We start from the raw sequence: 22,987 nt of genomic DNA, 5'->3' as shown, positions 1-22,987 counted from the left end.
TGACCTTCCCTCCATCATAAGGTCAGACGTGGGGATGTTCACTAATGACTGCTCAGTTCCATTCACAACTCCTCAGATAATGAAGCAGTCCATGCCCGCATGCAACAAGACCTGGACGACATTCAGGCTTGGGCTGATAAGTAGCACATAATTGCCAGGCAATGACTATCGCCAATAAGAGTCTAACACTGCCACTTTACATTCAATGGCATTACCAATGCTGAAATCCCCCACCATCAACATCCTGGGGGGTCACCATTGACCAGAAACTTAACAGGACCAGCTACATAAATACTATGGCTACAAGAGCGGTCAGAGGCTGGGTATTCTGCGGCGAGTGTCTCACCTCCTGACTCCACAAAGCCTTTCGACAAGGTATAAGTCAAGAGTGTGATGGAATATACTCCACTTGTTTGGATGAGTGCAGCTCCAACAACACTCAAGAAGCTCGACACCATTCAACAACAACAACTCATATTTATATAGCGCCTTTAATGTAGTAAAACATCCCAAGGTGCTGCACAGGAGTATTATAAGACAAAAAATTTGACACTGAGCCACGTAAGGAGAAATTAGGGCAGGTGACCAAAAGCTTGGTCAAAGCGGTAGGTTTTAAGGAGCGTCTTAAAGGAGGGAAGAGAGGTAGCGAGGCGGAGAGGTTTAGGCAGAGAATTCCAGAGCTTAGGGCCTAGGCAACAGAAGGCATGGCCACCAATGGTTGAGCGATTATAATCAGGGATGCTCAAGAGGGCAGAATTAGAGGAGCGCAGATCTCTAGGGGGTTGTGGGGCTGAAGGAGATTACAGAGATCGGGAGGGTCGAGGCCATGGAGGGATTTGAAAACAGGGATGAGAATTTTGAAATCGAGGTGCTGCTTAACTGGGAGCTAGTGTAGGTCAGTGAGCAGAGGGGTGATGGGTGAACGGGACTTGCTGCGAGCTAGGACATGGACAGCCGAGTTTTGGATGACCTCAATGATCGTGTAGGGTAGAATGTGGGAGGCCAGCCAGGAGAGAATTGGAATAGTCAAGTCTAGAGATAACAAAGGCATGGATGAGGGTTCAGCAGTAGATGAGCTGAGGCAAGGGTGGAGACGGGCGATGTTTGCAGAGGTGGAAATAGGCGGTCTTTGTTATGCTGGTCGGAAGCTCATTTCATGGTCAAATATGACACCAAGTTTGCGAACAGGACAAAGCAGCCCACTTGATTGGCACCCCATCCACCACCTTAAACATACACTCTCTCCACCACCGGCGTACCGTAGCTGCAGTGTGTACCATCTACAAGATGCACTGCAGCAACTCGCCAAAGCTTCTTTGGCTGCACCTCCCAAACCTGCGACCTTTACCACCTAGAAGGACAAGGGCAGCAGGCGCATGGCAACACCACCACCTCCAAGTTCTCCTCCAAGTTACACACCATTCTGACTTGGAAATATATCTCTGTTCCTCCATCGTCACTGGGCCAAAATCGTGGAACCCCCTCACTAACAGCACTGTGGGAGTACCTTCACCACGCAGACTGCCGCTATTCATGAAGGCGGCTCACCATCATCTTCTCAAGGGCAACTAGGGATGGGCAATAAATGCTGGCCTTGCCAGCGATGCCCACATCCCAGGAATGAATTAAAAAAATACTGCTAATAAGATGCAGAAATATCATCAAATTATTTAGTAGTTAATCAAACATACTTTCAGCATTATTGCAAATTAATGAAAGAGCAAAAGTTCATTTGCCCAAGCTGCCTCTACTGCCTCATTCTTTTTGTGACAAGCTTGTATTGTGTGTAATGGTTAGGTTGCTGTGTGGCTCCCTCTTCCTGGTGTGGGGTAATTCTTTTTTTTCACAACCCCTCCCACTAGAATTTCCAGCGACCGCTGCGCTATTTACTGCAGTTTTTTGTCTGCTGTCTTTTGCTTGTCCAAGCAAACAAGTGGCAGTTTCAATTTTCAATCATTATAATTGCCGTTTCACTCTAGATTAATAAGAATAAAACATTTTAATGGGGTGTTATTTGCTGAGTCTTGGCAAAGGCATGACATCTTGGATGCAGCCACTGATCCTGTGCTCATCATCCCTTTCAGTTGAACATGGGAGAGGGGGGGAAGTGGGTGCAGTTATTAATGTGAGCTTCATTTAACAGGTGCACGAATTAGTGCGGAAGTCAGCATTCCCAATTTGCAGCGCTCACAATTTTCCGGTGATTAATTTTAATGACTTCTGCAGCTAATTTAACACTCCATGCTCAAAGCAAAGCATTGCAAAGTTTGACCTATGTAGGGTTTAAAAATTTTTATAATAAAGAGAAAGGCGGTTGCGGCAGTGTCGTTCAATATTGATGACTTCAGTTGGATTCACTGGAATAAGGTAACCTGTCACTTCATACTCTTGTAATTGGCCTTGCTTCTCCAGGTAAAAACAGTGCCACAGGCCCAGGAAAGATATCCATAAATATGGTGTGCCAGGCAAAGTCATGTAATATCAGTGCCTTTGTGTCCTGATTATAATGGAGGAACTGCAGCGTGAAGGAGTTTTTAACGTGACTGGTGAGTTTATAATTATATACACAAGAGATGGATCTCCAACGCCTAGAAGGACAAGGGCAGCAGACGCATGGGAACACCACCACCTCCAAGTTTCCCTCCAAGCCACATACCATCATATATCACCATTCCTTCATCGTCGCTGGGTCAAAATCCTTGAACTGCCTCTAACAACACTGTGGGAGCACCTCTACCACAAGGACTGCAGCGGTTCAAGAAGAAGGCCCACCACCACATTCTAAAGGGCAACCTGGGATGGTCAATAAATGCTGGCCTTGCCATCGACTCTCACATCCTGAGAATAAAAAAAAAACAAATTATTGAATGAAAGATGTCCTGCAAAGTAGGCTATATACATTTTTGCGATATAATGTACAAACTTAATATTCTGTCAATATTAAATGCTAACAATTATAAAGTAACGGCACAGAATCGCTGTGTGTTGGAGTATTTCCTAAATAACGTGGAATTTTTAAAACTTTATTCATTAGTAATTTTGGCATGGGAATGTAACCTTACTCATGAACCAGCCCACAGATAACACTTAGACACACACAAAACAGACAGGTGGATTTTTCAATTTTTTTCAACTGACAGAATCATTCCTGCTGGTAGATTTTGAGGAATTGGAGGGCCAGGAAATTGTGACAGTTTTTTGGCTTTCTGCTCTACTGGTGCATTTGTGATTGCGCAGGGCGCCTTTTACATGAGTGAAAACTGCTCTGTTATCATCGCAATATGATATTCACAGCCTTGTGTGATTTAGCGGTGGTAACGCCGGATTGGTACAGTGCCATTTATCCCACCTGTTTAAATACCAGTCATGTTCTACCCTTTCAGGAAGCAGTTTCTTAAAGGTGAATTTTAGAATTTTGATTGCTGCAACCAAAATTGTGAAAATGCATATGATATTCCCTACTTTTCTGTCCCCATGTTTTTTTTTGGCGGCCAAAGATGAGGATAAACAAAAGGATATCAGGGAAGTTCATCTGCAATAGGCTGTTTACCAGGAGCCACAAATATAAACTGAACCATGTTGGGACTTTTAGGAGAGAACTTCCATCACAGGCTAAGGCCCACCAAGTAACACAGTTGTATCATCTTCTGCAAGCGGATCAGTGGATAATCTCAACCACAGAGACTGTAATGCAAGTGGCAGTCAAGTTTACAACTAACCTCAACTTCTGGCCAGAACATAGCCAGATAGATGGCAATGTTTTTTGTTTCAGCCCTGTAGATTCCTATCTTCCTGCACAGGCTAATAAAGGGGATGTATGCAACATCAGTCAATCAGCAGTGCACCGATCCATCAGGTAGGTCACTGATACTTTATTCATCATGGCAGATTTCCCAAGGGTAAAGCAACAGCAGGGCAAATACATTCATCACTTTTCCTCAGGGAAAAGCAACAGCAGAATAAGAACATCATGCGATACAGGAGTCCCAAGGCATTTTTGATGATATTCTTCTGGCCGTATAGGCCACTAGATGCATTGGCATGTAATTCATCAACTATCAATGTCCAGATGATCAGTGACCAGCAGCATAGGATCATGTTGGTCAATGCCCACCTAATAGGCAGCAGCCATGACTCTTTTATTTTAAGACAATCCTCTGTGCCTCAGTTATTTGAAGCTCAAGGCAAATTTGAAGGATGGCTCTTGCTGAACAGTCATCGCTGTAATGATCAATAACATGTCATTCTAGAATAGTACACTAGGTAGAGCTATAGAGCTGTAGAGCTGTATACTGCTGTGTGTTTAGTTGAATGTGTTTAAGACTACACTACCCATGATGCACTAGGCTACCCAGAAGGCAGTAGTCAAGATGGCTGCCTGCACACAGAAGTACACATGCTGAATCTCTACAGATGCTGTACCTAGAGAACGTGTACTGAATAAATGACTAGCTAGAAGCTAGCTGTTCATAATAAGAATGTCTAGTTATTAATGAACATAACATGGTACCAGGAGTTGTGAAAATCTGCTAAACATTGTGAAATGCGACATGGAGCCTTTGAAGTCACCAGGAGGTTTGAATCTCACGGGAAATGTCGACTACAATTGGCGGGCTTTCAAACAACAATTCGAACTCTACATTGCTGCCATCAGGTTTGGTACAAAGCCAGATGCAAGGAAGGTAGCGTTGCTGCTCACAGTTGCAGGCCCACAAGCAATAGAGATATTTAATACATTTGTATTTAATCCAGAGGAGAACAGAGAAAATTTAGACGATGTGCTAAAGAAATTTGATGCACATTGTTCTCCCAAAAAGAATGAGACCTATGAAAATACGTGTTCCGTTCAAGGGCACAGCGGCAAAATGAGACTTTTGATAGCTTTGTGACCGAGCTGAAACTGAAAGCACAGACATGTAATTTCTCTGAGCTGAAAGCATCCATGATTCGTGACCAAATTGTGTTTGGTATTCATGATAAAAAGGTCAGGGAACGTCTGTTGAGAGAAACCGAACTAACATTGGAAAATGCTGTGACAATATGCCAAGCCAGCGAGCTAGCTCAAAAGCATGCAAAGACTTTCAGTGAAATCAATAATGATGCGATTGTAGTAAGTGCTGCTGTCGGTGCTGTGTCCTACAAAGGGAAGAAACATGGGCAGAACAGAAATGAAAAGCAATCGGAGGAAGGAATTTTTAATTGTAAACGCTCTGGTTACAAACACCAGTTAAGACAATGCCCAGCGTTTGGAAAAATGTGCACAAAATGTCATGGAAAGAATCACTTTGCCAAACAATGCTTTTCAAAAGTAAAAACAAAGAAAGGGCAACAAGTCCAAGTCAATGTGATTGAGGACACTGATTTATGTGAGACATTTTTTGTAGGAATGGTGTCATGTGACAATATAGAAAAGGATACAGAAAATGTGTAGCCCTCAGGAATAAACAATGCTGAACATAAAGTTAATGCAGTAAAAGAGGACAAATGGATGATCCCACTGCAGGTAAATGGAGCATTAGTTACATTGAAACTAGACACTGGGGCAAAAGCAAACTTAATCAGTATGAGTGACATTAAAAATATGAAAGAAAAGCCCAAAATACAGAAAAAGTCAGTGCTACTGAAGAGCTATAATGGACAGAAAATAGATAGCTTAGGTGTATGCAGATTTAAAGTGACAGTCAAAGACAAGGTGCATCATCTCATGTTTTCTGTTGTGGCTGAAGGACTTGATTCACTACTGGGTGACAAAGCTTGTGAAGACTTAGAACTGGTCAAGAGAGTCTACCGTATAAACTGTGCCATAAGCAGACCAGATGACTCAGTGGATTCGGTAGTGAGTAATTTCCAGGATGTGTTCAAATGATTTGGAGTTCTACCAATCACTTACAAGATCCAGCTAAAGGAGGATGCTCAGCCAGTGGTACATGCTCCACGAAGAGTTCCAGCACCCCTGCGTGACTGGCTCAAGAATGAACTGGACAGAATGACCACACTAGGAGTCATCAGGAAAGTCGAAGAGCCAACAGACTGGGTTCACTCCATGGTATGTGTAAAGAAAAAGAAAAATGATCTAAGAATATGCATGGATCCAAAGGACTTAAATGCAAACATAAAACGTGAACACTACCAGATTCCCAAGCGAGAAGAAATCACCAGTGAAATGTCAGGTGCCAGATACTTTACAAAGCTCGATGACTCACAAGGATTTTGGCAACTAAAACTGGATGAAGAGAGCACCAAATACTGTACCTTCAACACACCATTTGGCAGGTATTGTTTCCTCAGAATGCCTTTCGGGATAATATCTGCATCTGAAATCTTTCATAGAGCAAAGCAACACATAATTGAAGGTCTGGAAGGAGTTCGGGGCTATGTTGATGACATCATCATCTGGGGCTCCACATTGAAAGAACACAATGAGAGACTGGCTAAAGTGCTACAGAGTATACGCCAGAATGGACTGAAGCTCAACAAAGCCAAGTGTCAGTTTGGCGTCCAGGAAGTCACTTTCCTAGGAGATAATCTATCTGGTAAAGGAATAGAGCCAGATATGGAAAAAGTAAACGCCATACTCAAAATGCCCCGACCCACTGACAAAAAAGGAGTACTACGCATCATGGGGATGATAAACTTCATTGGAAAGTTCATTCCTAACTTGTCAGCCAAGACAACCTGTCTGCGAGACCTGCTACATAAAACAAATGAGTTCGCATGGACAGAAAGACATGAACAAGAGTGGATGAACCTCAAAACAGTGCTGACAACCACACCTGTACTCACTTTCCTTGACCCGACAAAGAGAATCAAAGTGTCAACGGATGCATCAAAGGATGGCCTAGGTGCGGTCTTGCTACAAGCAGAGGGTGAGGATTGGAAGCCTGTTGCCTATGCCTCCAGGTCTGTGACTGATACTGAGTGTCGATACGCCCAGATTGAAAAGGAATGTCTAGGCTTGGTAGTTGGATTAGAAAAGTTACATGGCTACATATATGGACTTCCCACCTTCACAGTTGAGACAGACCACAGCCCACTGGTTGCCATCATAAAAAAGAACCTGAATGAGATGTCTCCAAGGATTCAATGACTCATGATGAAGCTGCAAAGATATGAATTTGAACTGATCTACACACCAGGCAAATACATAGTATTAGCAGATGCACTATCCTGAGCACCCACAATGAGTCATGTGAGCTCTACTGAAGAAGACGTGGATGTTCATGTGAGTATGGTCACTGCTGCGCTGCCCGTGTCAGACACAAAATCAAAGCAAATAGCAGAAGAAACAGTAAAAGATACAGTATTACAAACAGTAATAGAGAACATTCATCATGGTTGGCCAAAAGGTTCCTGTGCAAAATATTTTCACATAAGGTCAGAATTGAGTGTCGCAAGTGGACTATTACTAAAACAGAACAGAATAGCCATTCCACAGGCTTTACGTCAAGACATGCTCAAAAGGATTCATGAAGGACACCTTGGAATTGAAAAATGCAAAAGGAGAGCAAGACACACTGTTTATTGGCCTGGCATAAATAAGGACATTGAGAACATGATAGGGAAATGTGAGATATGTCAGAAACACCAAAACAAACAAACAAAGGAACCAATGATAGTAGCTGACTTACCAACAGCACCATGGCAAAAGGTTGGTATGGACCTTTTTCATTTAAATGGTAAAGAATATCTAATAGTGATTGACTACTATTCTAACTATCCTGAGATGGCGCTGCTCTCAAGCACCACAGCAAGCAGTGTCATAATGCATGTGAAATCCATCTTCGCCAGACATGGAATTCCCAGGATTGCCATTAGCGACAATGGGCCGTGCTTCAACTGTAAGGAGTGGCAACAGTTTGCAGCACAATATGACTTTCAGCACATCACATCCAGTCCTTTGTATGCTCAGTCGAATGGTAAGGCAGAGAAAGGTGTTCAAGTTCTCAAGCAGCTACTGAAGAAAGCGACAGAAAGCAAGTCTGATCCTTATCTCGCCCTGCTGAGTTACCGAGCCTCACCTTTAGACTCTGGTTCTTCACCTGCTGAACTACTAATGGGTCACAAGTTGTGTACCACGCTACCCTGCTGTGCAAAAGAAAAGCAGAGTAAGGAACTGAGATAGAGACTTCAACTGTTAAAGCTGAAACAGAAATCATACTATGACAAGTCATCCAAAACTCTAAAACCATTGACAAGGGATGATGTTGTCAGGATTGAGGATCCAGATGCATGGAACAGGAAAGCTACAGTTCTTGAGGAAGTATGACCATACACTGTTAGAACTGAGGAAGGACAGATTCTCAGGAGGAACCGCCGTTCCCTCCTAAAAACACAAGGAACTATCCAACATCAAATCGATGACAATGGCGCAACTGAATCTTGTCATTCACCACCAGAACAATCTCATGAAAACACATCAGACTTACCTGTGTTAAGAAGATCCACACGTGAAGTAAAAAAGCCTGATAGACTTAATCTTTGAGTATAAAGGAAAGCTTTGAAAATGTTTATGTTTATAGAGCACAAGCAAGTGTTACTGATATCATCTTTATCGTTTTTCTTGAAAGTTACTTGATGTTGATTGATATGATTTTGTTTAACCTCAAAGAAAGGGGGATGTAATGATCAATAACATGTCATTCTAGAATAGTACACTAGGTGGAGCTATAGAGCTGTAGAGCTGTATACTGCTGTGTGTTTAGTTGAATGTGTTTAAGACTATACTACCCACGATGCACTAGGCTACCCAGAAGGCAGTAGTCAAGATGGCTGCCTGCACACAGAAGTACACATGCTGAATCTCTACAGATGCTGCACCTAGAGAACGTGTACTGAATAAATGACTAGCTAGAAGCTAGCTGTTCATAATAAGAATGTCTAGTTATTAATGAACATAACAATCGCCACACATTGCAAGGTGTTTAGCACAGTCTCAAGTGACATCATAACACGACTGTATTCAGACTGCAACCTTCAATTATAATCAGGTCCCATGAGGTTAGAATGTATAGGCTCTGCACCCCAAGAAGTTGGCCCTCCATCCAGTAACTTCACTCACTCTTTTTCATTTGCACTCAGTACTTTACCAGGTGCTCACTCCTTAAGCTGCGATACTTGCCCTGGTGTTTGCGACAGGTGGAGAGTGTGGTGTTGGGTGCAGTGAGGTGCAAGCTTCTTGAGGAGGATTGTGAGCTTTGGCTGGTTCTTGGTCGATGCCTATTGAAACAGAAGAGCAACATAAAAACTGCATGACACCCCTTCAAATATTACCTAGGTGAAAATATATCATGCGACATGTTGTACTTGGGTATATACCTGAGTGACAGTGAGTCAGTAGGCAGGGAATCCATGCAAACTGAGGCGTTCAGGTTCACCCTGCTTCACTCCGTCTATGCTGGTGCAGTCGGGAGAGCAGGAGGCCAGTAACTGCTGGGGCAGTCGGGAGAGCAGGAGGCCAGTAACTGGTGAGTTTAAAAGCTCACCTTTCGCGGGCTTTTTCTTTCACAGCTGGTGCAGTCGGGAGAGCAGGAGGCCAGTAACTGCTGGGGCAGTCGGGAGAGCAGGAGGCCAGTAACTGGTGAGTTTAAAAGCTCACCTTTCGCGGGCTTTTTCTTTCACAGCTGGTGCAGTCGGGAGAGCAGGAGGCCAGTAACTGCTGGGGCAGTCGGGAGAGCAGGAGGCCAGTAACTGGTGAGTTTAAAAGCTCACCTTTCGCGGGCTTTTTCTTTCACAGCTGGTGCAGTCGGGAGAGCAGGAGACCAGTAACTCTTATATAGGTGGAGCTGTTGCTAAACCCGAAACACTACAGTGTAGTGTCTCCCACCCTTCCACCTCCTCTAACCTTTTAGGGGTTAGGGGAAGTTGAAAAGGTAGGTTCAATTTATTTTATTTCAGGAGCCTAACCTAGGTGGAAAAGGTTCCAGGACAGGAGGCGGCAGTGAAAATACAACACCAGAAAACAGGTAGGTGACTGGTTGGTGAGTACTTTCACAAACTTATTCTAAGTAGAATTCAATAATTAAGCTAAATCGTAGTAAATAAAAGGGTATTGTAAGGGTTAAGTCATGGAAGGGCAGCTCGGACCCGTGTCATGCTTCTCCTGTGCCATGTGGGAAATCAGGGACACTGTCCCTGACAACTATGTGTGCAGGAAGTGTGTCCAGCTGCAGCTCCTAGCGGACCGCATGGCGGCGCTGGAGCTGCGAATGGACTCACTCTGGAGCATACGCGATGCTGAGGATGTTGTGGATAGCACATTCAGTGAGTTGGTCACACCGCAGGTAAAGGCTAGGTCAGACAGTAAATGGGTGACCAAAAGGCAGGGTAAAGGCAGGAAGGTAGTGCAGGAGTCACCTGCGGTCATCTCCCTCCAAAACAGGTTTACCGTTTTGGGTACTGTTGGGGGAGATGACTTATCAGGGGAAGGCACCAGCAGCCAGGTTCAGGGCACCATGACTGGCTCTGCTGCACAGAAGGGTGGGAAAAAGAGGGATAGGGCTATAGTGATAGGGGATTCAATTGTAAGGGGGATAGATAGGAGTTTCTGTGGCCGAGACCGAGACTCCAAGATGGTATGTTGCCTCCCTGGTGCAAGGGTCAAGGATGTCTCGGAGCGGGTGCAGAGCATTCTGAAGGGGGAGGGGGATCAGCCAGTTGTCGTGGTACATGTAGGTACCAACGATGTAGGTAAAAAGAGGGAGGAGGTCCTACAAGCTGAATTTAGGGAGTTAGGAGCTAAATTGAAAAGTAGGACCTCAAAGGTAGTAATCTCTGGATTGCTACCAGTGCCACGAGCTAATAAGTTTAGAGAGAGTAAGATAGATAAGCTAAATACGTGGCTTGAGCAGTGGTGCAAGGGAGAGGGATTTAAATTCTTGAGGCATTGGAACCAGTTCTTGGGGAGGAGTGACCTGTACCAAGGGGACGGTCTACACCTGAACTGTGAGGGAGCCGATGTCCTCGGGGTAATATTTTCTAGGGCGGTTCGGGAGGATTTAAACTAATTTGGCAGGGGGATGGGAACCTAGGTAGTGGAAAAGAGGGAAGTCATATGAAGTCAGAAATAGATGGTAGAAAGGTGAGAAGCAATAAGCAAAGGAGAGAAACACAAAGGGCCAAACTAATTCATAATGAGAGTGTGAAAAAAGCAAGCCTGAAGGCTTTGTATCTTAATGCTAGAAGCATTAGGAACAAGGTGGATGAATTAGTTGTGGAAATAGAGGTAAACAAGTATGATTTGATTGGGATTACAGAAACGTGGCTGCAGGGTGGGCAAGGCTGGGAACTTAACATCCAGGGATATACAATATTTAGGAAGGATCGGCAAAAAGGTAGGGGAGGTGGGGTAGCATTGCTGGTAAAGGAGGGGATTAATGCAATGGAAAGGAAGGATATTAACTCGGATGAAACGGAATCTGTATGGGTAGAAATGAGAAATAGCAAGGGGAGGAAAACGTTAGTGGGTGTGATATATAGGCCTCCAAATAGTAATATGGAGGTGAGGGAAGGCATAAAAAGGGAAATTAGAGAAGCGTGCGATAAGAGCACAGCTGTCATCATGGGTGACTTTAATTTACATATTGATTGGACTACCCAAATTAGTAAAAATTCTGAGGAGGAGGAATTCCTGGAATGTTTTCGGGACGGTTATCTGGACCAATATGTCGAGGAGCCGACTCGAGATCAGGCCATTTTAGACTGGGTATTGTGCAATGAGAAGGGACTTATCAGCAATCTTCTTGTACGAGGCCCCTTGGGTCAGAGCGATCATAATATGATCGAGCTCTCAGTCGAGATGGAGAGTGAGGAAATTGAATCAGAGACTAAGGTCCAGAACTTAAATAAAGGGAATTACGAGGGTATGAGACGGGAATCGGGTAAGATTGATTGGGTGGTGTTTCTGGGGGGATTGACAGTGGATAGACAATGGCAAGCATTCAAAGATAGAATGGAAGAATTCCAGAACATGTTTATACCGGTTTGGCATAAAAATAAACCTAAAAAGGTGACTCAACCGTGGATAACGAGGGAAATTAGGGACAGCATAAAATCAAAAAAAAGGGCATATCAACTGGCAAAAAAAAGCACCAGACCGGAAGATTGGGGGCAGTACAGGATACAGCAAAAGAGGACAAAGGGATTAATCAGGAAGGGGAAAATAGAATACGAAAGTAAACTTGCAGCAAACATAAAGACAGACTGCAAAAGCTTTTATCGGTATATCAGGAGGAAAAGACTGGTAAAATCCCAAGTCGGTCCCTTGCAGTCCGATTCGGGAGAATATATAATGGAGAATAAGGAAATGGCAGACCAATTAAACTCATACTTTGGTTCTGTATTCACAAAGGAGGACACAAATAACCTCCCAGGAATATCGGCAAACATAGGGACTAATGAGAGGGAGGAGCTGACAGAAATTAATATCTCTAGGGATATGGTGTTGGGTAAGTTGAGGGGACTGAAGGCCGACAAATCCCCGGGGCCTGATAAACTACATCCTAGGGTACTTAAGGAGGTGGCCCTGGAGATAGCAGATGCTCTAAGGATCATCTTCCGGAACTCCATTGACTCGGGAACAGTACCCGTGGATTGGAGGGTAGCTAATGTTACCCCAATATTTAAAAAGGGGGGTAGAGAGAAAGCAGGGAATTATAGACCAGTAAGCCTTACATCGGTTGTGGGCAAAATGCTAGAGTCCATTATTAAGGATAAAATAGCGGAGCACTTGACAAATGGGGAAAGGATCGGACAGAGTCAACATGGATTTACAAAGGGTAAATCGTGTTTGACTAATCTGCTGGAATTTTTTGAGGAAGTAACTGGTAAAATAGATGGGGGAGAGCCAGTGGATGTGGTGTACCTTGACTTCCAGAAAGCCTTCGATAAGGTTCCACACAAAAGATTATCATGCAAAATTAAGGCTCATGGGATTGGGGGCAAAGTATTAACGTGGATAGAGAACTGGCTGGCGGATAGAAAACAGAGAGTTGGAATAAACGGCTCGTTTTCGGAGTGGCAGGCAGTGACCAGCGGGGTGCCGCAAGGATCTGTCCTGGGACCCCAGCTGTTCACAATATATATAAATGATCTGGATCAGGGAATTGGATGCAATATTTCCAAATTCGCTGACGACACTAAACTAGGAGGAGGGGTGGGCTCTGATGAGGATGTCAGGAGGCTACAGTGCGATTTGGACAGGTTGGGGGAATGGGCGGATACGTGGCAGATGCACTATAATGTGGATAAATGCGAGGTTATCCACTTTGGGGGTAAAAACAGGAGGGTAGATTATTATCTAAATGGCAATAGATTGGGAGATGGGGAAGTGCAGAGGGACCTGGGTGTTCTTGTGCACCAGTCACTGAAGGAGAGCATGCAGGTGCAACAGGCGATTAAGAAGGCAAATGGTATGTTGGCCTTCATATCAAGGGGGTTCGAGTATAGGAATAGGGATACCTTACTACAGCTGTACAAGGTGCTGGTGAGACCGCATCTGGAGTATTGTGTACAGTTTTGGTCGCCCCATCTGCGGAAGGATGTTCTTGCCATGGAAAGAGTGCAGCGGCGATTCACCAGGCTGATACCTGGAATGGCGGGAATGACCTACGAGGAGAGATTGAATAGTTTGGGCTTGTACTCACTGGAGTTTAGAAGGTTGAGAGGGGATCTCATCGAAACATATAAAATTATGGCAGGCCTGGACAGGCTGAATTCAGAGAGAATGTTTCCAATGGCAGGGGAGCACAGAACCAGGGGCCACAGTCTAAAAATAGCGGGCAAATCATTTAAAACAGAGATGAGGAAGAATTTCTTCACTCAAAGAGTGGTGAGCCTGTGGAATTCCCTGCCACAGAGGGCTGTGAAGGCTAATTCAATAAATATTTTCAAGAGAGAATTGGATATATTTCTGAAGGCTAAGGGGATTAAGGGTTACGGAGAAAAGGCGGGGACGGGGTACTGAACTGGTAAGATCAGCTATGATCTCAGACGAAGATCAGCCATGATCTCATTGAATGGCGGAGCAGGCTCGAAGGGCCGAATGGCCTACTCCTGTTCCTATCTCTATGTTTCTATGTTTCTATGTTCTTAATCCCCCAAGGATTTCCAAGATGGCATTCTTGAAGGGCTTAATTCTTCCAATTTTGCTCCCTCTGCTACCATCTTCATGTTGCCAGGAGCAAAACAGTGACACTAGCTATGCTACAGCCCATCATGCCTATGAGTATTTGAATATGAAAGAAAGAAAGACTTGTATTAGTATAGGGCCTTTCATGTAATGAGGATGTTCCAAGGCGCTTTACAGCCAATGAAGTACTTTTGAAGTGTAGTCACGCTTGTAATGTAGGAAACGTGGCAACCAATTTGTGCACAGCAAGCTCCCACAAACAGCAATGTGATAATGATTAGATAATCTGTTTTTTATTGGTCATGTTGAGTGGGGGATAAATATTGGCCTGGACACCAGAGAGAACTCCCCTGATTGTCTTCGAATCGTAGAGATAGGAATGTGTTAGACAGGCGGTGGATTTCACAGAAATCACAGAAACCCCACAGTGCAGATAGAGGCCATTTCGGCCCATCGAGCCTGCACCGACACATATACCACCCGATCCCCGTAACCCCTACACCAACACATATCCCACCCTATCCCTCTAACCCCACGTATATAATCCCCCTAACATTAAGGGTCAATTTATCATAGCCAATCAACATAACCCGCACATCTTTGGACTGTGGGAGGAAACCGGAGCACCCGGAGGAAACCCACGCAAACACGGGGAGAATGTGCAAACTCCACACAGACAGTCACCCGAGGCCGGATTCGAACCCGGGTCCCTGGCGCTGTGAGGCAACAGTGCTAACCACTATGCCACCGTGCATGAAGCTCACAGGAATGCCATTCATATTACATTGAACAATTTTCAGAAGGCTTTTAACCTAGTGCCTCGTGTACCATGTGACCCTCATGAAGAAGCTGGAAACTACGGGAGTACACAACCAAATCTTGGATTTTGGGTAGCGTAATGCCAACATCCATGTGAGGGTGGATGGGAGGCTCACTGGGGGAATTTTAACTCCTAAAAATGGGTTGGTTTGTTTCGGGTGGGAGGTAAAAACGTTTCCCAACTTCTGAAACAGGAACCCAACCCGCCTTGAACCCGCCCACCTCCGGTTTTAACAGAGCCAGGATGAGGGGCAGGCGACCAATCTACTCGCAGGAGGCGGGTCGATCATTTAACTATTTTAATGAAGCTGCGTACCTTCATTTTAATAATGATTCTATTTTTAACCACAGTTGGCCAGGTTTCCTGGGCCTCGGAAAACCCGGCAGGTGAAAGGAGGAGAGATGGGAAGGATCCAAAGGGTAAGTGCATTTACAGCACTGCTTGTGGGCCAGGGGGAGCAGGAGTACTTCCTCCAGGCCCAACAAGCTACCCAGTAAATTACACCCCTGCGATCTGGCTGCTCCCCCGCCCATGATCGGAGCCCCCAAACCACCATTTCCCCCCCCCCTTGACCACCATCTGCCCCCCCAACCACCATCTGCCCCCCCAACCACCATCTGCCTCCCCCTGACCACCATCTGCCCCCCCGACCACCATCTGCCCCCCTGACCACCATCTGCACCCCCGATGATCTCTCCCACCCCACACCTCCCACAAGACCTAATTGCTCTCAGCCCAGCTTGGCTGAGGCCTAGTGCAGCTCGTCAATCAGGCTGGCTATGGGCGGGAAACCGACAGAAAAAAATTTACAGTTAAAAACGGCAGGACGTTCAGGAAACCCGTACTTCTGGATTTCCTGACCTGAAAAACAGCAGCAGCAGCCCCCTCAGCCCGCACTCTCCCCGTCTCCAAGCTAATAGCCAGCCCACTGAATTTATCTCTCTCCAAAGAGGAATGAGACAAAGTTCTTCATTGTAGTCCATCCTACTTGATATCCAATTTTAAATTTCAGGTGGCTATTTTTACTTGAGGTCCAAGCATGGGAGCAGGCCAATGCTTTTGGGATCAGGATCCAAGGCCAGAAGAGGCCCAGGTAAGTGTCAATTTTAAATTTTTTGACAGATTTTCTTGTGGGCCAAAAGGAGCAGGAAACTGTGGGCCTCCCCTGCTCTGGGATTCTGCCCCGACCCCGACGGCAATTTCCTTCACCATGCCCACTGATGCACTTCCCGTGTGCCAGGGACCTTTACAGCCAGGACAATCACTACCTGCTGACTTCCCGGCCGTTTTGATCGGGAAGTCGGCAAGCGGCATGCTGATGAGGCCCGGTCGTTAAAATTGGCCAGCCTCCTTGCTGCCACTCCCAGATGGGGCTGACTGCTCACTGGGATGTATTCCCATCCTGTAATAAAAATCGACCTATTCGCATCTATTCCAAATATTTCTGCAATATTGTGGTATTCCTTTTCACTGATAAATTTGTTTTATTTGTTGGTGGAGTCATCTGTCTATTTAATGTGCTTTACGGTGCATCTTGAACATTGGACTAACCAGTGAGATACAGTGGTTAGTACCTCCTGATGTGGTATTATGGATTTGCATGTTTCAAACAAGATCTTGAAAGTATGGATTATAGGTCATTTGTTCCCATAGAATCATTGAAAGATCCAGTACAGAAACAGTCCACTCGATCTATCAAGTCTGCACTAGTGTTTTTCTCTACTGGAGCGACCTATTTTAATATCACTCTCCTGCTCAATCCTATACCTTTAGTATTCTTCTTTTTGAGCACTATCAAATTCCCTTTGAAATGTATTCATAAATTATTCTTCAACAGCGGCTTTATCGCAGAGTTCCACATTCTACCCACCCTCTGCAAAAAGGATTTTTTTTTGTGGACTTCTTTTTGCGTTCCTCTAGGCTCCGCCACACTGCTGCCGGCCGTGATTGGCCCCCTCCTGCTGTCATAGCATCATAGAGTCATAATGGCACAGAAGGAGGCCATTCGGCCCATCGAGCCCATGATGGGTCTCTGTCGAGCAATCCAGTCAGTCCCATTCCCCCGCTTTATCCCCGTAGCCCTGCAAGCTTATTTCCCTCAAGTGCCTATCCAGTCTCCCCTTGAAAACATTGAGTGTCTCCGCTTCCACTACTTCCATCAGCAGCAAGTTCCAGGTCCTCACCACTCGCTGCATAAAAAAGTTTTTCCTCCTCCACCGTAACAATGCGGTGGAGGAGGAATTCCTAGAGTGTATACTGGATGGTTTCCTGGACCATTATTTCGAGGAACCAACTAGAGATCAGGCCATCTTAGACTGGGCATTATGTAATGAGAAAGGATTAATTAGCAATTTGTTATGCATGGCCCCTTGGGGAGGAGCAATCATAATATGATAGAATTCTTCATTAAGATGGAGAGTGAAGTAGTTGACTCAGAGACTAGGGTCCTGAATTTAAATAAAGGAAACTACAATGGTATGAGGCGCGAGTTGGCTAGGACGGATTGGGGAATGTTACTTAAAGGGTTGACGGTGGATAGGCAATGGCAAACATTTAAAGATCGCATGGATGAACTACAGAATTTGGTCATCCCAGTTTGGCATAAAAATAATACAAAAATGGTGACTCAACCGTGGCTAACAAGGGAAATTAGGGATAGCATAAGATCCAAGGAGAGGACATATAAATTGGCCAGAAAAAGCAGCAAACCTGAGGATTGGGAGCAGTTTAGGATTTAGCAAAGGAGGACAAAGGGATAAATTAAGAGGGGGAAAGTAGAGTATGAGAGTAAGCTTGCAGGGAACATAAAAACTGACTGTAAAAGCTCCTATAGATATGTGAAGAGAAAAAGATTGGTGAAGTCAAGAGTAGGTCCCTTGCAGTAAGAATCAGGAAAATTTATAATGGGGAACAAAGAAATGGCAGACCAATTAAATACATACTTTGGTTCTGTCTTCAGAAAGGAGGACACAAATAACCTCCCAGAGATGTCGGGGAACATAGGGTCTAATGAGAGGGAGGAACTGAACGAAAGCAGTATTTGTAGGGAAATGGTGTTAGGGAAATTGACGGGATTGAAGGCCGATAAATCCCTAGGACCTGATAATCTACATCCTAGGGTACTTAAGGAAGTGGCCCTAGAAATAGTAGAGGCATTGCTGGCCATGTTCCAAAATTTGATAGACTCTGGAACAGTCCCCATGGATTGGAGGGTAGCTGCTGTAACCCCACTATTTAAAAAAGGTGGTAGAGAGAAAATGGGAAATTATCGATGGTAAGCCTGACACTGGTAGTGGGGAAAATGCTAGAGTCCATTATAAAAGATGTAATAGCAGAGCACTTGGAAAACAGTGACAGGATCGGACAAAGTCAACATGGATTTACAAAAGGTAAATCATGCTTGACTAATCTACTGGAATTTTTTGAGGATGTAACTGGTAGAATAGATAAGGGAGAACCAGTGGATGTGGTGTATTTTGACTTTCAGAAGGCTTTTGATACGATCCCGCATAAGAGATTAGCGTACAAAGTTAAAGCACATGGGATTGGGGGTAAGGTACTGACTTGGATAGAGAACTGGTTGGCAGACAGGAAGCAAAGAGTTGGAATAAACTGGTCTTTTTCTGAGTGGCAGGCAGTGACTAGTGGGGTACCGCAGGGATCGGTGCTAGTACCCCAGTTATTCACAATATATATTAATGATCTAGATGAGGGAACTAGATGTAATATCTCTAAGTTTGCAGATGACACAAAGCTGGGTGGGCATGTGTGCTGTGAGGAGGATGCTGAGAAACTCCAGTATGATTTGGACAGGTTGGGTGATTGGGCAGATGCATGGCAGATGCAGTATAATGTGGATAAATGCGAGGTTATCCACTTTGGTGGCAAAAACAGGAAGGCAGATTATTACCTGAATGGCAATAGATTGGGAAAAGGGGAAGTGCAACAAGACCTGGGTGTCCTTGTGCACCAGTCACTGAAGGTAAGCATGCAGGTGCAGCAGGCGGTTAAGAAGGCAAATGGTATGTTGGCAATCATAGCGAGAGGATTCGAGTACAGGAGCAAAGGTGTCTTGCTGCAGTTGTACAGGGCCTTGGTGAGACCACACCTTGAGTATTGTGTGCAGTTTTGGTCGCCTTATCTGAGGAAGGATGTTCTTGCCATGGAGGGAGTGCAGCGAAGATTCACCAGACTGATACCTGGGATGGCAGGAATGACGTAGGAAGCGAGATTGGCTCTATTGGGCTTGTATTCGCTAGAGTTTAGAAGAATGAGAGGGGATCTCATTGAAACTTATAAAGTTCTAACAGGACTAGGCCGACTAGATGCAGGAAGGATGTTCCTGATTGCAGGGGAGTCCAGAACCAGGGGTCACAGTCTAAGGATAAGGGGTAAGCCATTTAGGACTGAGATGAGGAGGAATTTCTTCACCCAGAGAGTGGTGAACCTGTGGAATTCTCTACCACAGAAGGCAGTTGAGGCCAATTCATTAAATATATTCAAGAAGGAGTTAGATATATTTCTTAAGGCTAAAGGGATCAAGGGATATGGGGAGAAAGCAGGGACAGGGTACTGAATTTGGATGATCAGCCATGATCTCATTAAATGGCGGAACAGCCTCGAGGGGCCGAATGGTCTACTCCTGCTCCTATCTTCTATGTTTCTATGTTTCTATGTTTCTCACATCCCCCCTGTATCTCTTGCCCAAAACCTTAACTCTGTGTCCCCTAATCCTTGTACCATCAACTAATGGGAACAGCCTTTCCCCGTCTAGTCTATCCAAACCCTCTAGCCTGTCCTCCCGCTTGAGACTGAGGCTGCTGCTGGTGAGGAAATCGGATCAAAATTCAATTCCCTTGAAGGACGAGCTGACTCTAAAAACACAAAAGTCACAGGCGGCTCACCCGAAATACTTAGATGAGGCCCAAGGCCCAATTTCTGGCTGGTTTTGGGCTTCTCGATTTGGGTGCACGCTGCGGGTAGGCCCGTATCGGTGTGGATTCCATATCAAGCATGCAGAAACCCCACACACACGGATTCCTCAGTAGTTTGGCTTGTAAACTTTTAAACACAGAGATGGGGTTTCCTGCATAACAGATTGCAAAAAGTTATGCAGGAGGAATATTAGTGTAAAGCCCCTTTAAACTGTCAGGGTGTCAACAGTTTCAGTGAGAAGTTGAGACAAAATTTATGACTGCTACAGTAACGAAATAGATTCAACATTTGAGGGGAAAAATTCAGTTGATTTGCACCTCCCATTAGCGCCCCGCGCACTGCACTCTGGCGATGATGCCATCACCATGTACAGCACCCCACTCGTGCCCCGGCTGTGATCTTCAGTAGCGCCCCCTGACTTACCTCCGGACGCTATATCCGACAGGGTCAGGGGGGCGTACATGTGGCCAGGGTGGCGCAAATTAAAGGGGAGGTGTCGGGAGCCCATTTTTGTTGCTGGCCGCCTGCCAGCACGTGCCCCCATTGCTGCCCCTGGTCTCGTGAACAGCCCCCTCTCGGGGTGCTGGCTGCACTCCATGAGCCCGGCATTCCTCTTGAGTGCTGGGCTCTTTTGCCGGCACTCCGATCCCTGGTGGCCCAGCTGGGCCCTGGGTTGCGCTGCGCTAGGCCCCTCCCCTTTAATAAGGGGAGGAACGCCTGCAGTGCTGCGGCACTATGTGGATAGCCCCCGAAAACGAACCAACTTTGTGCTGCCTGCTGATTATAATGATTGCTGCGTACAGCCAGCGCTAACTGCGCTGTTCACTGGCTGCACGCATTGGCAGGGGGCCCAATATCGTTACTTGCTAGCACTACTTAAAGCTAGCCTGCACTGCTTAAAGCGCCTGCACCTCTTAAAGGGAAGGTGCATTGTGGCTGCAGGAGGTGCTGAGATCATTGGGAATAGTGCTGTGCAACAAACAACAATGGCTGACCGGGGAGAGAGCATGCACTAAGGTTTTCCGACGCTGCACGGGAGGTCTTGGTGGAGGAGAGGGAAAGGAGAAGAGATGTGCTGTATCTACAAGGGGGCAGGAGGTCCTCCAGACACACAATGAGAAGGCAATGGGAACAGATAACCGTGGAGGTCAATGCCAGGTGTTTAACACCAAGGACCTGGATGCAGTGCCGCAAGATGTTTAATGACATTACACGAGTGGTGAATGTCAGAGAATGTATCTTCAAATGCCATATCCTACTAACTGCATCACTAGCCTCAGCCACTCTTCAATTCACCACACCCCCATCACTCACCTACTAACAATCTCTATCAATCAGGACTCAGACCTAACATTCATAGCTGCACCTCACCCTCACACACTTAGCACTGCTGCAAGCCTCACATCCACATCTCACAGCTTGCACACACTGCCAGCAATTCAACCATGACAGCCACATCACCCAAACATAAGAACATAAGATGTAGGAGCAGGAGTAGGTCATTTGGCCCCTCGAGCCTGCTCCGCCATTCAATAAGATCATGGCTTATCTGACCTTGGCCTCAACTCCACTTCCCTGCCTGCTCTCCATAACCCTTGACTCCCTTACCATTCAAAAATCTGTCTATTTCCACCTTGAATATATTCAATGACTCCGCCTCCACAGCTCTATGGAGAAGAGAATTCCAAAGATTCACAACCCTCTGAGAGAAGAAATTCCTCCTCATTCCCATTTTAAATGGGTGCCCTCTTATTCTGAAATTATGCCCCCTAGTCCTAGATTCCCCCACGAAGGGAAACATCCTCTCTGCATCTACCCTGTCAAGCCCCTTCAGAATCTTATATGTTTCAATAAGATCCCCTCTCATTCTTCTAAACTCCAATGAGTTTGGGCCCAACCTGCTGAACCTTTCTTCACAAGACAACCCCTTCATCTCCAGAATCAACCTCGTGAACCTTCTCTGAACTGCCTCCAATGCAAGTATATCCTTCCTTAAATAAGGAGACCAAAACTGTACGCAGTACTCCAGGTGTGGCCTCACCAACGCCCTGTACAGTTGTAACAGGACTTCCCCACTTTTATACTCCATTCCCTTTGCAATAAAGGCCAACACTCCATTTGCCTTCCTAATTACTTGCTGTACCTGCATGCTAACTTTTTGTGATTCATGTACAAGGACCCCCAGATCCCTCTGTACCTCAGCATTTTGTAATCCCTCCCCATGTAAATAATAATTTGCTTTTTTATTTTTCCTACCAAAGTGGATAAATTTGCATTTTCCCACATTATACACAACATATTGCACAACACTCACTGACACACTTCCCTTTCTCTTGCAGGAGAAGGTGTCACACAACCAGAGACAGCAGGAACTAACTGGAGGGGGCAGGGCGCGTCTGCATGTTCTAACCCCCATGGAGGAGGCAGTGCTGGCTATCGTGGGAAGGCCATTGCAGAGGTCATGGCCAGCGACAGGGCTGAATCCATTGAAGATGACTGTAACTTCATACCGAATCCTCCTTCTCACATCCCACTTCCCCCTCATCCCACAATCTCTTCTGATTTACAAGCTGCCGATGGTGTAAGCACACGCTTCATATTTTCTTCTCCCCCCTCATCTCAACCTTACCCTTGTCCCTTTTTCCTTTCAGAACTGAAACTTGCCCAGGCAGTGGAGGAAGATCAAGAAGACAGTAATGATGAAGACACACTGTCATTTAATTTCACACTTGCAGCCACCAGCTCAGATACTGACACTGCGTGTATCTTAGAGGAAAGCATAGAGGCGGGATCTGTATGTGGTGAGACACCGGACACAAGTGGGCTGCAGCTAGGGCAGGGGGCAAGAATAAGACAGGTGCCAGCTCACCGGAGGGTAAGGTCTGCTGCAGAGGACTCAGATGGGAATTTGATGGGCCAGGCTACAGAAGAAGGCTGATGGGTATGTACACAACAAAATACTTGGTGCATTGGGAAGTCTGCCAGAAAGCCTGTGTTCAATGTCAAGGAGCATGGAGGAGCCTGGCACCAACTTAGCACAGGGCTTTGCGCAGAGTTTGGAGCCCATCCTTTCCAGCATGGAACTGGTGGCCAACTCTATCAACACA

Source organism: Somniosus microcephalus, chromosome 1, assembly GCF_052327205.1.
Source record: "Somniosus microcephalus isolate GS21.2 chromosome 1, FLI_Smic_1.0, whole genome shotgun sequence".
In the NCBI taxonomy this organism is placed as follows: Eukaryota; Metazoa; Chordata; class Chondrichthyes; order Squaliformes; family Somniosidae; genus Somniosus; species Somniosus microcephalus.
This window is presented reverse-complemented; position numbering follows the sequence as displayed.